The sequence below is a fragment of the Phasianus colchicus genome, chromosome 18, assembly GCF_987193195.1.
Source record: "Phasianus colchicus chromosome 18, bPhaCol1.hap1.1, whole genome shotgun sequence".
NCBI lineage: Eukaryota > Metazoa > Chordata > Aves > Galliformes > Phasianidae > Phasianus > Phasianus colchicus.
Window position 1 is genome coordinate 11895014 of NC_143453.1, and position 13284 is coordinate 11908297.

The 13284-nt window shown below is 43.7% G+C and overlaps 1 long non-coding RNA gene across 2 annotated transcripts; it reads left to right on the top strand.

Annotated features, from left to right (window-relative positions):
- LOC116228694 (uncharacterized) lies at window positions 1-10833 on the top strand. Of its 2 annotated transcripts, XR_016472069.1 has the most exons (4): window positions 1-327; window positions 566-698; window positions 1205-2052; window positions 10628-10833. It is a non-coding gene; the product is annotated as an uncharacterized LOC116228694 (long non-coding RNA). The 2 variants fall into 2 exon arrangements; XR_016472068.1 differs by lacking the exon at window positions 1-327 and having other exon boundaries at window positions 346-698.
- Window positions 10834-13284: the final 2451 nt, after the last annotated feature.

A 13284-nucleotide genomic window follows, 5' to 3' on the forward strand; every position in this document is an offset into this window, starting at 1 on the left:
TGGGGGCTGATGAGGGGAGAGCTTCCCACCCCCACCTTCAGCCAGCCAGCAGCCGGGCTGCTACGGAGCACCCATGCTGTGGCACTTTGTGCAGCCTGGAGAGGAGATGGCGTTAGGAGAATGTGTGCTGCACTGCCTTGGTCCATAGAGGCTTCCAGAGAGTTCAGCAGAGCACAGGCAATTGTTAGTTGCTGTTGTAAATGATCACACTGAATGTTAAATTTCTGTAGTGCCTCTCTGTTGCTATCACCTCCAGTAAAGATAAAGGGGATGAAGGGGGGGAGGATATGGAGAACAGCTGTGTGCTAAAGCACATCGACTCTGAAGGTCAGTATGAGGTTAACAAGGCCTTTAGATTCACATTTCTGTCCTTCTCTATGTGAAGGGCACATGTGAAGCCAGCTGTAGTCCCTGGAAGGCACTGATGTGACTATGGAGCAGTGCTGTGTAACCACACCACCCAAAAAGCACAGTAGGAGCTGAGCTGCTTGATTCCATGCTCTGCTCAAAAACAACCAGGGACAGAGGGATCCTGGGGACATCTAAGTGTCTCTTTCCACCACAGCATGAGTGGAAAAATGTGACTCACACCACAGAGATGGTGAAGCAACAGAATTCCTGAGAGGAGAGCTGCAAACTGGATAGGCTTTGTTGTGATGGCTGTGAGGACCTCACTGGTGGATCGCCTCGTTGTAAAGGTAACAATGCCTGCCCTGCTGTGGTTGAGGGAAGGTTGGCCAGTCTGGACTCTTCAGGGCTGAGTTATGGGGATGCAGGCTGTGCTTCCATCATGAATTCAGCACGTGGGTAAAATAGAACTGTTTAAATTCATTCATTGCTTCACCTTTTCTTGTTGTAAGAAATGACTTTCACAATTGGAAATCTGCTATTCCTTTGATGGGTGTATTTATAGCATTATGTGTCTGAATTAAAGGACAAGAAATATTTTCCAAAGGTTACAACCAAGAAATGGAAAACTGGTGTTGTATGGACAGAAAATAGGGTGGAAATTATATATCCAACCAGTTTCCAAACAGGGTTCAGGAGTGGTCTGTAAGTTAGCATGAGCTCATATGTGGTAAAATAAAACAAATAGGAAGAGGAAAGTCTCATAATGTTCAGAAGTTAATCCAACTATGACTGATAAGCAGAGCGACTGGGGGAGTTATTTGGGGTTTTATAGCTTTTTCATGTGTGTCTGAAGGAAACATTGATTGAAATCCTCATGGATATCGGCGCAGTCACTCAGATGAAGAAAAGCATGAACTGTAAACAAAGGGCTGCAAGAAATGAATGTGTAGTGCTGCAGAGGGACGTCCAGGAACGCATTATTCATTGGTAGACTAATAGAAAGAGTGAGCTGGGATACCAGGAGACTTTGCTGACTGAAATGCTAAATGGGGAGAGTCCAAATGAACCCAGAGGAACAATACCAAAAAAGGACCTAGATAGACTAGAAAGAACAAAATACTGAGATTTAATGTGGAAAAAACTGTAAGTAAACCTGTCTGGGGAAAACTAATCCAAAACACAGATGTTCCACTGGAGACAGAAATCTTGAAAGCAGTTGTGTTACAGCAGACCAGGAATGACAAGGGAACTGATGGTGAATCCCCGGCACAGCAGAGCACACTGCCTGCTCTGCAATGCCCCCACAAGGTGCTGTGTGAGCCGCACAGATAACACACGGTGCAGGCAGCTGGGAGAGGTGCAGCCCAATTATGACTGCTGTGGAGGAAAGAACTTATTCAGCACTCAGTACGGTGTGAGGTCAGAGATGAGCCCATAAAGACTGAAACAGAAGCACTGTGTGCTCAATAGCATGGCACGCTTAAAACCAAACAAAGAGCCAGAAACCCAGCAGCAGGCCGCCTGCGTTGCAAAGGTCAGGTGTGCCACAAGGCCGTCCTTCGTCGTTCATTGTCAAATTTCCTCTCAGATATCTACCTCTGACTGACAGACCGAGCTCCACGCAACGGCAACAGCTGAAAAGGATCTGACAGTGACTTCCTCAAGAATGCGTTGTCTTAAGAAGAAGCCATTAGATGAAAGGTAATTAATGAAATGTTCAGGTACAAACTCTCAGAAATGTTAATCAGGACATGGAAAAGGTAACTCTATTCTCTGCTGGGTGGCAAGGCTGCTGCAGACAGCCCAAGGCAACAGCTCAGATGGTGGTAAGGCTGGCGCTTTCCCAGCAGAGCTGTATGTGGAAGCACAGCTGTGCGTGGCTTGGACAACTCAGGCACACAGCACAGGCACGACTCAAAGCCTGCTGATGGGGTTTGATGCCCTGCATGGCCTCCCTTGGGTGCTGGTGTGTCCCAGCAGTGGCTTAGGCTGGCGGCAGCACGAGCTGCCAACCACAGGAATGCGTGGTGTGGCGAGCCCCACTGCCAGCTCCTCTTTTCTTCCCAGAGATGGATCGAATCCAGTTTGGGAGGAGAGGCAGCTGGTGGCAGAGAAGCCATTGGGGAGCATTTCTTTCCACGTTTTGTCTAGGAGACCGCCGCAGGTCTTGCAGGGCGTTGCGGGGAGGGATGCAGAGGACTCGCAAGGACGCGGTGATGCTGAGCGGCGCCCGCGGGTACCCACCCCCACGGGCTCCCCCAGGGCCGCGTTCCGAGGCTGCCGCAGACCCACATTGCCACCTAGTGCCAGAGGAGCAGGCCGGCCGCGGGCACCCAGCGCTCCCGCACCGCTCCCCGGCCGGCTCTTCCTCTCGCTGCAGAACCTTCAGGCGAGGTGGGGGTGGTAAACCTTGCACTGTCCTGCTGAAGACGCAGAGCTGGCACGCTCAGCTGAAAGGATTCGCTACTGGATCCTGAAAACCAAGCAACCGACACAGTGCTGCTATTAAACTTGCACGGTGAAGTGGCCATCTCTGCTCAGAGAGAGCTCGTGGCTTTCTGGCCCAGTACAGCTGAAGTTTGCCGTGCAGAGCAAAGTCATCGGCCCTTGAGCACCTCAGGAAGGAAGGGGCAAAGCCTGAAGGTAAACATCTTCTGCACACATCCTGAACTTCTGTCAAGAGAGCTCATGGAGAACAAGGTGCTCGGAAGCACCAGCCAATGCAGTCAGCTCCTCAGCCCATGGTGCTCTGAAGTTCGGGTTCATCAGGTGGCAGGAAGCAAACGTGGGCTGCTTTGGTAGCTGGAAGTTAGCGTGGTCCAGGGGACTGGAAGAACACTTCACCTACAGCCCACTGAACTGCTGCTGCAACATCCACCAAGTGAAGCTGTGGCCCTGAAAGCAGAGCACCCCTTTACTGTGGCAATGAAAACTTTATCTTGAAGTGGTTACTAGAGGATCTTTTTCCTCCAATACCAGTATGGCTTTGAAATCCATTCGTTCAAGACTTGCCACAATAGAAATTATAGCCACATTCTTCTCTCAGAAAGAGGCAAGTCCTGCCTGAGAAGAGTTAGTTTTTCATGACGTTCAGTCTCAGCTTCTGCACAAGGTGTTAAATACTGCCTCTCTGGTGTAGACCGACGACCAGCTTCCTCCTCAGCATAATTCTGCCTAAGCCCATGCATTTACACTGGGGATGAATTTTGTCCATAAGGTTTGTGATTCTTACGCAGAGGCTTATTGACAAGCACTGTTCTGAAGACATTTACATGCAGCAAGGCTCATAAGCCAGCGAACATCTGTTCTCTCGTTAGCAGCCTCCACAGCATTTGCCCTGTAGGCAATAATCTACAGGACAAGTTTCCCAGCACCTAAACTACTGTAGGATAATTCTTTAACTAAATGGAAAGCAAAGCCCAAGGCCCTGGGAATTCGCTTTTGTACAATAATCTTTTGTGTGCATACAGTGGAAACCAGAGGATTACGGAGTCAAATCATGAGAATTCAGGTCAAGTGAGATTTGAGGGGGAAGGAGAATCTGACAGCAGCACCAGGGGGAAGGTAAGGATCCCAGGGGAGGTAACGTGACGCTTGTAGATAAGCCTGCTCTCGCCTGTTCTGCTGTCACGGTTTAATTTTACACATCAGTATTAAAATTTCTCAGCTTTGCTGAACATCAGCTCTCTCTTTACTGTACAAAGTTCTTCTGTATCGTGGTGTTTTTCTTTTCCAGTTAGCAGTTGCATTATTTTGGACTACCTTCGTGCCTTGGTTATTTTCTTTCACCATCCCTCCATTTTCTAGCTCTTTTACTGTTTTTCTATGATCTGAAAATATATTTAAAACTCCTTCCTCCATTCCTCTCCTTGTTAGTTTTTTCATTCCTATACTCTTAGCCTGGATTGAGGGCTTTGGAGATCCTCTAGATATACAAAGTAATTCATTTACCTCCCCTGGACATTTACTTTCTGGAAGGAAGGAAATGTCATTAAAGAAAAGTACAATGAAAAATGTGATGCTTCTTTTTCTGGCAAGGGAGTGATCTGAACATCCAGACTGACACCCAGAAACTGTATTCAAAGGGCTGCCAGCTCTTCCTACTGTGCAGACAGACCCAGCTGAATCCAATCAACTACTTAACATGAACTCCACTGGCCTAGGATGTTAAGCTGATGGGATGATGTGCTGTTGGGTAGTGGCTGCTGAGAAAACAGGGGAATAGAAGGTGCTAAATTAGAGATGTAAACAGAAGAGGGAAGTAGGACCTAGGAAAATTCTGTCTTCTGCAAAACTGAGCAGAAGTGAAAACAAGGATTTCCTTTATTCTCTAAGAAGCTAGGCAATGTGGAAGAAAGGTTAAGTTTTGTGTGTGGCCTAAAATCCTGTCTCAGTCACCATGTGTGGGACCTGGAACAAAATACTTTCTCTACCACTTTTGAGAGACCTAATATGCTAAATGAGACAGGAGTGAGCCATGGCACAAAGCAGCTTCCTCTGCAGCGGTGAGGGGAGCAGGGGTCTGGAGGCACTTGAAGGATGAAAGGACTGTAGGCTGGGAAATGCTGATATTTTTCTTTCCTGGTCATAGCATTTTCTGGGAAAGCAGTATGAATCTGCATGGATAGGAAAGCTTCATTATACGAAAGCTGTACGTGGTGCTATGTTATGTATTTATGCTAACTGGTGTACCATGCATTTATTCACTGTTGTCTTATCTGACACTGGCTATGCCCTGTCTCAATTCTACATGCAGACTGTGTCACTTAAGAAGATACAGCAGCAAGCACTTTGCTTCCCAGTTCTCTGTAAGAGAACAGAACACAGTCTCGGTCTATCACATGCAAAAAATAGTGCTTGCTTTAGTTGACTTGCGTTCTACAAAATAATGTGTATTATTGCCCTGGAAACAGCCACAATCTTGATTGTTGCAAAATCGTATGTCAGAAAAATCTGGGACTTGCTTTATTGTCCGAGGACTCTTTTATTTCCTCTGTGTGTTTTGTGGAAGCCCCAAGTTGTCTGCCCACATGCTGTTTTTCCTTGTACCATTGAGAGATTGTGTTCTCACTCTTATTCCTTTGTGTTCCATTTCCAGTTGGTTAGTTCATCTCTTCCAAGTGAGTGTGATGGGCCAGGGAAGGAGGCAGTAAGGATCGTGTAGGGCGCAGCCTGCAGTTTGAATGGCGTGTTTTCAAAAGTACAGTACTGAACACAGATGGTATGGATTGTATTCGCTTGGTCTGCAGGGAACTACATCCTGTATTGGATGAAATGGTTTGACTTCTATTGAAATGCTAATGTCTGTCCATTTCCTCCAGCAAAGCGAGTCTCATTATTTCTCATTGTAGCCTACGTTTACCCTTCCTCCAGTCTCCATCACCCTGACCCCAGAGTTTCTGCTTTTCAAATATGCGCTTAAAATTTGTCTGCTATGTGATCGTTTTATGAGGTGATACCACGAAGTTTAAGTATGCGTTCCAGCTGTGCTAGTGACCCTGTCTGTAAACCAAGGAGGTTGGCTTAGTACACTCTTGCCCTCTCGCTTAATGTGACTTAAGACAAGAAGACACAGATCCAAAGTGCAAAAGTGAAAGAGTGAAAACTCAGACTAGACACTAGAAAAAGGAAACTCTAAGTGAAACTGACTTTTTATCTCTTTGTGTCTTCACGTTGACACTACATTAGGAAGGCTGACATGAGATATCCCCAGAGGCCCAAATCCAATTTTCAATCAAATGTAAAAGACTGGCTTGTAAAGGCCAAGAATGAATTGGTTCTGCCAGAAGAAAAATTAGCACAGAAACAAGCTTATTTCCAGAGAATCCACTAAAATAACTCTGTGACACCTTAATAGGGATTGTCCTTGTCTGGTTGCTTTTTTGTTTGTTTTTTTTTTTCCAACATAGTGGAGGTTCAGGGCCAAACTGTATGAGGAACACATACATGTTGCATAAGTAATTTGTTGTCGAGATTACTTCAGTTAGCATTGATATGGGCTGCTCTTTTTAATTCTTTGAGTCTATTTTAACACTAATCTCCAAACAAATACTTACAAAAGCTATACAGATGTCTGTCCCACTTACTTCCATTTTCATCTGTAAGAAGCTGCAGAGATTTTGTTCTGCTTAGCTGTCATGCTTCTTCTTAGCACCAAGTTCTCATATTGCTGCAGTTCTAGGCTGTTTGCTCTTGCAGGAGAAGATTTAGGTCAGTTCCTTTTCAGTCTTTTGTGATTTGTGGACCTCTAAATTTTCCAGTAGTAATGCAGACTCCTTAAGGAATTTCACATATGTAGCACGCTGTCTGGCACAAATGAATTTGCTTTTTCTTCTTCGCTTCGTGCAGACTCTAGTTTAGTTTTCCATGGGCTTCCCAGGCTCTGCAGGACGTGAGCTGGAAACCAATGATTTAGGTGAGCTCTTGAGCTATTAATCCTCCACGTACACACTGGTGTACTAGATGAGAATGCCATGAGTAACATCAGTGCAAATATTTGGGAGTTATTGTGACTTCCAGTGCTTTACAGTTTCAAACCTGAATGCAGGATGTGTATGGAGGTCAGTGTTCACGTAGACAAGAAATACGTGGTGAAGGTGAACCAAAACCCACACTGTCCTCCTGCTTCACTAGCTTTGGATGAGGAACTGTGGGCATTCCAGCATCCTCATAAATTGCAACCAGTTGCCTTCAGAGCTTTTGCTATCAGGTACTACATGCTCTTTGGTTTTTCTAAGCCTAGATCAAATCACATGAGGATCTACGATATGACTCCGTTGGATTGAGCTCAGGCTGAGAAGGAAATGTGGGATAAAACCCATACATAAATCAACTTTCTCCCAGCACTGTTTCATGTACCAAATTCTTCTGTCCAATGAAAACTGGTATGCTTCTAGACACCATCAACACCTCTCTAAGGGCTGAGAGGTTGCTATTAGTAAGAAACGCCATACTCAGTGCAGGGGGTTGAGCTCCTTATCCTTTCTAGCCCCAGTATTTGCACAACAGCGGAGTACCGTGTCTTCTCCCACCCATAACTTTGCTGTTGGTCAGCTTTCTTTGCTGCAATTGAGAATGCTGAATCAAATGAAGGATGTAAATAGGAAGTGACTTGGTCTAGGCAGAGCTCTGGTTAGGAAAAGGAATTGGGTGAGACATAGAATGGTTAAAAACAGAAGTGAGAATAATGCAGCAGTGATGATGCAAAGTGAAGAGAATGTAGCTGAGTTCTAGCTGCATGGATAGGGAGAGAAAATCCTGTATCTGATCTGTCATACAGGAAGAAACTATAAATGTGGACACTTCTTAACAGGAGGGCCCAGAACAAGATCCAAGTTGAAGCTGACGTCTGACTTGCATTTATTCTGTCTCTCCTTTACTTGGCATCTGTTGTAAACCCACTGTTGCCCAGACTGGGACTGATCTCAAGGTCATTGTTTTGATTCTGCGCTTATCCCTCCTGCCAAGAATTTTATAGAGCTTGGTGTTCTTTATAATGAAAAGATACTGCCCATCAGCTGATACTTCCAGATTTTCAATTTTCTTTTTGGCCTCCTAAGGCTTTAATATGAAACTTTCCATCTCGCTGTCCATCAGAACCACTGCTCCTGAATTATGGCCAATTTCCTCTTAATGTCCACAGCAGGGATTTTTAATAAATCAAAATAGCAAAAAACAATGCTGGCCTATTCCCATCCTCCAGTGCTGATGGATTTAATTCCCTGCCAATAATAAGCCAGACAGGACATTATGGAACCTTTTGTTCTTGTACAGCTGGTGGAAGATAGACTCTTCCCTTTCTCTGGAGGCATCTCATTCTAAACCAGACCAGCATGTAAGCCTGTGTCTCCAAAGGTAATGCAAAATAAAAATAATAAGGCTTCTCTAGCGTATGCTATTGAGAGGAAGTTAGAAAAAGATTGGATGTTCCGTTAATTCCATTTTCTGTTCTGAAGATGATGTAATTTAGAAAATGCTACCATTTACCAAAACAATGACTAGACTTTCAGCCACGTACTGCAGTTCATATCTAATTCTCACCTAGTTTTCTTTGTTTTGATGTCCACTTAAAAATCACTGCACTGTATAATGCATAAAATAAATTTCAGTTAACATCTAGTCGGCATGTTGCCTAACCTGCTGCTCTGTCCCACTCTGATTTAAATTCAACATTTAGGAGGAAAGAACTGTCTGTATCATTTCAATTTCCTTTGGTTACTCTTCCCATCTCTGAATGTCTTTTCTCCATATCCAGCATGACAATTTATTTGTCCCCTCTAACAGAAGCAGTATTTGCTGGGGTTGCTACATGGCAACCATACAGTCCATGTCAAAGATGCTCAACTGAGAGGAGATCTGCAAGGCAGACTTCCTGGATGGGTGAGCTGCTCCGAGGGACCACAAGTACACTTTGTATACCAGAAGCATACTTCTGGCATATCAGAAGTGTACTTGGTATACCAAAGTATACTTCTGATCCCTCAAATGAGTTGAAATCTTTCAGCTGCTCCTTTCCAGGAGGAAGGCACAGGAAAACCTTGCCTCCAGAGCCTGCTGCTACCATTCTCTACATGGTCAACAGATTACCTGCAGCTTTCAAGGTTTTGGTTCATGAATTTAATGTGCTTTCATAGTAATTCAAAGCTTTGCCTGGTCTAGATAAGAATACAAGGGATGCCCTGAAAGTAATCTCTCCTAGTGGATTATTTTGGCCCATGTCAACAGAGGCACATGGTGGAGATATGATAGAGGTTGAACCTCCCCAACAGTATCCCGCTACATTGTGTTGCTGTGCAAGAGATGGCAGCAGTCTGACAAAACGTCTGCTGCAGTTCCCATGGAAATAAATGGGAGGCAGTACTTTTGGAGCAAACAAAGTATTTTCAGCTGATATGAAGTTTTCTGACAGCAACTGCAGTGGTGCACCGCTGGTACAATGCAGCTAAAAATTTAGATGTTTTTTGGAATTCTGAGCGTCTGTTCTGCAATTCAGAGCAGTATGAAAGCCCTGCGTCTGAGGCTGTCCAACACTGGATTAGTGTAACGTATGGAGATTTTTTTCCATTCTGACTGTCCATAATCATAAGTTCTGGATCAACGATGTTCACAGTGTTGGCTTCCATTGCTTTTCTTGAAGTAAGAGAAGCAAACTTACACTTCGAATTGATAGGACAAAATAAATAATATATTACGGATTTTGTCTTTCGGATTTGGAGTCTTCAAGAATACTTTTACTTAAGTAATTATCCCATAGAGAATTTTACTGTCAAGTAGAAGATAACTAGGCACTATTTTAGTAATATTTCTAACGCAGTGGGTGAAGGATTCACGGTATCTGGACTGTGTGATTATTTTAACTGCTGTGTAGATAAAAGCAAAAAAAATGTGAGCAGTGAAATGTGGAAAATGTGCATATATATTATGACATTATTTCTCAGTTTTCTTTTTCTCTTACTCCTTAGTCTGGGAATGGTGTTTAGATCAATTTTCTTGTACAGTAAGTGTACGGTGGCCACTTGTTCAAAGCAAAATTTCTGTTCTCAGAGCCAGCAAAACTTCTCTGCTTTAATGGACTTACAGACATCCTACCTGGGGCTGGTATTCCCTGCAGACCTATAGGAAATCCAGTGACGCTCCTGGCCAGCTCTTCTGCAGATTTTCTGTGTCCTTTTCGTTACCACGTTCAGCTGCTGCCCTTACTCATAACCTAGCTGAAATTGCATACAGCTGTGACCACATCTGTAACTTCTCTCCCCAGAGGCCCTTTCTCCCAGAGGATGAGATGAATGTATTTCTCCACTCAGCTACTCTGAAAACTCTTTTCCAAGGGATGTGTCCTCTCTGAACTTGGCAGGAATGCGCTTGACATTAATTGTAGGACCAGGCAGTGCTACTTCTGACCGTTTGTGAGGGAACAGCTGAGAAGTTTCATTCTCAACACGGTGCCTTTGGCTCTGGTTGGAATGGTATATTGCTCACAAGATACAGTGACACGTACAGCGTGGAGAGTTATGTCCTTTGTGTGGATCATTTATACACGTTTACACATTTTTACTTTCCAGTGGTGTTAATTTGGCACCCCCTGGAGGAAATATGTTTGAAAACACTTGAAGGAAGACAATATTAATTTTAATCCCTTTGAAACCAATGTTTTAAACAGACTGGAAATTTTCCCAGTAATCTATGGAGAGAGGCCTTTGCAGAAATGTTCATGTCATTTTTATCTGTAGGCAGTTTTTCATCCTGAGATGACACATGCAATTTTTTTCCTCCTTAGACTAAACGTGTCAGTCTAAGACTCTTACTGGAAGTGCTGGAGAACTAAGCAGTCAAAAAGGAAACCTAGAATGGCATCCATAAATGGCAATCTCCAAAGAGTCAGCCTTGAGCCTGCCACAATCACTTCCTTTGTTGGACAGAAATGACCACATCCTGGGCCTCAGAATTAGCTACAGACTTAAATGTTCAGAAACTAAAAAATGCCAAAGGTTTTATTTGTTTTGCCCCTCCAGTCTCTATTTAAAAAAATACATCTGCAAAATGAAAATATGTATTTACACAGCTTTAAATGCAAATAGGGTTTAAACAAAATAATTGGATGTTAGTGATTTCTAAAAGCAAAAATAAACAAGGTTCATATTATTATTACTATTATTATTTAGCTCACTTCAATAAATACCTGATTGTATTTACAAATAACTTCAAAAGGAAGCTGTGAAGCTGTGTCATATATGAGTGCAGCATCCAGTCAAGCTAACCTGTGAAGTGTGAACAACAATTGCATGATTTCAGTCTGTGTTTGCCAGCTGGGCATACAGCAGTCTCCTCAGTGCTCCTTCTGCCCCAGCAACAGAGCTTAGTCATGGTCCCTGCTGGGAGGGACTTCTTCCAGGAAAATGTGGTGTTTCAATAGCTCCTGCATGCGTGATTTTGGTGTGTTGGTTTCACTTTGTTTCCCTGGAAAGTCTTCTGCATTTCCTAGGGAGTCTGCAGTCTGCACGATCCAGAGCCTGAAAATTAATTCCATATAGAATGATTTGGATTGTAGAAAGAAAGGAGAGGGAAAGTATATTGCTAAAGAAACGTTAACTGATGGAAGAGGTGGGGAAGACAGACTCTAGAGGAAAATTCCTGTCTATTAAGCCCAGCTCAAAGCAATGTCTGGTACAGAACGGGTCTGTTCATGGGCGGCTTCTTTGGAATGCCTTGAAAACCACCCTGAGCTGGGAGGGACGTGTCAGTGTGCATCGAAAGCAGCCATAGCAGCCTGCTGTTCAACTGCACAGAGCAGCAGATCACTATATCTCTAATTATTATTTATCTGACTGGCTAAGCTGTGCAGCATTTAAAACCTAATTTGTTGTATAATTTAATTTTAATTGAGTCTCCCATCCACACAGGACTTGTTAAGCTAGCTGTGTGTTTCACTTGCTGCCTTTTTACACAGTACAGGAGAGCTGCAGGAGCTGAACCAATCGTTTGCTCGCACTGTGCTATCACCAAGGTGCAGTAATTCCTCGGTGTGATTGCAAAGGGATCTCTTGGCAGGAATATTTAGAAAATGTTTTCTCAGTGCCTCAATGTAAAAAAACAACTTCCTTCTTCAGCTAATGCTGTGGTTTACACAAAAGATTTGGTTGTTGGGCTTTCAGTCGCATCTCCCATGCGCTGCTATTTTTCTCTGCCTCTCAGAGATAACAATGACTAGTAACTGTGAGCAGTAATAAGAATGAAGTGCTATGAAAATGCTTTTGAGTGATAGTAACCTCCACTTATAACTTCTCTTCAAGTGTATAAAAGGCACTAGTCCTCAGTGAGAACTAAGTTAAAAGTAAGAAGGGCATTTTATAGACAAATACTTTGTAAGGAATACAGACAGGCCCCAAAGAACCAATTCTTGAAGGTCAATAATGCAAAGCTTTTAAGTACATGCATCCCTTTTGACTTACGTGGGAGCTTATGATTTCTCTTGAACTGAGGCTCATGTGATGGAGAACTGTAAAGTAATACTGTGCTTTATGCATTGGATAGAACTGATAATTTCGCTTGTATTCATAGAGCTGAAGGGCTCTCTTACACAGGCTAGTGTTGCTGTGAGGCTCTTGTGGCCAAAGGGATCCACAGGGTTTTCAGGGAAGGCCAAAATGAAGGCAAAATCTGAGCACACAAGTCGCATCAAGTAGCAGTATCACAGTAAAGAAATGCAAATGTTTTGGGTTTTTGTTTTTTTGGTGGTTTTTTTTTTCAGTGTTTTGTTTTTGTTTTCAATATTTTATAATAGAAACTCAAGAACCTTTTGGGGGATGAGAGGGCAGCAAATTGTTCTCTGCATCTGTTTGTATGGCATGACTAATGTAAGAAGCTAACCAGCAGTATCTAGGCTATCTCAGCTTCTTCCTGCTCTATTTTGGTGTTCTTAAAGCTGTCCAAGTCCTTTGCATGAGTGTAATAAATGAATGCACATCCAGAATGTTGCTACTGGTGTTGTGTGCAAGGACAGCAATCATCTGTCCAAGAAGTCACCTTACCAGGGGTTCTAAGTGGCCTGAGATTGTGGTACAATGAGTACGAATACTCTAGGAAAAAAAAACCTGAATCAGATCCAGAGAAACAAGGGACAGACTGACCAACAAGTGGTATCAGTGATAATGCTTTATGAAAGACCACCAAATTATAGGTACTGTCTTTACAGCCTTTGGGGAGCAAGGAAGCAGTTAGGTTAGTGGACTGGAGTTAGATTGTGTGATCCTTCAAAGGTTAGATCAAGGAAAGAGGGAGTGATGTGTAAGAAAGAGGACATCTTTCAGGAGACCCCGAGGAAGGAGCTCCAAGCAGGAGGATGATGCAGCCACTGGAAGGAAGGCAGCTGCCAGCAGGCAGGCACTAGGGCCAACACCTTCCTCTTGTTCCCTTTGAATACTTCGCTGCTTTTGT